Source organism: Octopus bimaculoides, chromosome 18, assembly GCF_001194135.2.
Source record: "Octopus bimaculoides isolate UCB-OBI-ISO-001 chromosome 18, ASM119413v2, whole genome shotgun sequence".
Classification (NCBI taxonomy): Eukaryota; Metazoa; Mollusca; class Cephalopoda; order Octopoda; family Octopodidae; genus Octopus; species Octopus bimaculoides.
This window is the reverse complement of record NC_068998.1, coordinates 14,045,422-14,046,850: the sequence shown is the minus strand read 5'-3', so window position 1 is coordinate 14,046,850 and position 1,429 is coordinate 14,045,422. Positions and strand designations below refer to the sequence as shown.

Here is a 1,429-nt window from a genome sequence, read left to right as displayed (position 1 = left end):
CGATAATTTTTTAATTTCGTAATATTTGAACGAATTAAATTACTAAATAATTTAATTAGAAATAATGAATTGTAGTAATTGAGTTATAATATATATGACGAAATTTGTTGAAAAATTAATATTTAAGGGTAATATTAGAGGCAATATCAGTGAAGTTACAATGCAAATATTGTAATATATGAGTTTAGTGAAACCGGAAGAAACATACTTACCTGGCACAGGAGTAAACCATGATCCTCAAGATGGTTCTCCCAAAATGAGGCCCTTCCATTGCACTCCGGTTGGGTTGACCTTTGCGATCGCCCCAAATGTGGGCGACTCGGGTGCGCTATTTCTAAGTGTGGGGTCTGCGTTCGCGCTCACCCCGTCATATAATTCAAGAACAGACCTAATTGAGAAGATTCTCTTACATTGTGTACTTTGTTGCAAAGTACCAGATACACCCCGTGATTCAAACGAAGAATAGTGGCTCTCGTTTAAGAACTACAACTATTGTACACACAATATTCATTATCTCTTTTCGTTGTAGATCTGAGATTATCCTCACCCTATTAACGAAACAGTTGCGGAGATTCTTTTTTTGTTTTTTGTTTATCCATTTGCACTACTAACGAGGACTTGTTTTCCTGCAGTATTTCAACGTTCGCATCACCTCACCCCACTCAGCCCCTTCCTATATGAGGACTTCTGTGTTAATGTGCAAAAACTCTCTCAATAATGTTTTGAATTGAGTACGCATAGTTACTTGTTGTGTGAATGATTTCGTATTTTCACGCCTGTTACGCTGAATATGTCGTTAGATGTTTGCTTCCCAAACACCTGGATCCAACTTTAGTCTTACTGTGTGCACCTTGGGCAAGTGCCTTCTAGTATCGTCCCGGGCCGACCAAAGGCTTATGATTGGATATGGTAGATGGAAATTTAAAGAATCCGGTTACACACACACACATTGCAATTTCCTCTCTAGCACTCTGCTTTTATCTGTGTATGTATGTACGAACACATACACATTTCTCAACACGATCAAAATAAGTTTATCGTAAAATGGAAAGAGAATTGAGAATTTCCGTTTCATGAAGTTTCTCATTCGTTATTTTCTGTTAATTTTTTATAAGTTACTTTCTTCACTGTAATAAATGCCATGTATCTATCTGTGTACCTACATATTTGCCTACCTACCTACCGACCTACCTGCCTGCCTACCCACATATCTATGTATCTAACTGTCTGCCTGCCTGTTCGTCCGTCAATCTCTCTGTTAGAGTTGGGGATACTCCAGACAAAAATTTTTGCTAGTCAAATCAATTTACTATACCCATCAGGAAAAATGTTAAATTCACTAAAAATATTGTTTACACATATATTGTCGTTGCTATACTGTGTGCTATTCGGAGTATCTCTTGAGATTGCTGTTACCACTTCCCCCACC

General features: G+C 37.6%; 1 non-coding gene across 1 annotated transcript; it reads left to right on the top strand.

The window, feature by feature from the left end:
• The first annotated feature begins 204 nt into the window (after nt 1-204).
• Nucleotides 205-368, top strand: LOC128249982 (U1 spliceosomal RNA). The gene has a single exon (XR_008266123.1). It is a non-coding gene; the product is annotated as a U1 spliceosomal RNA (small nuclear RNA).
• The last annotated feature ends 1,061 nt before the right edge of the window (nt 369-1,429 follow it).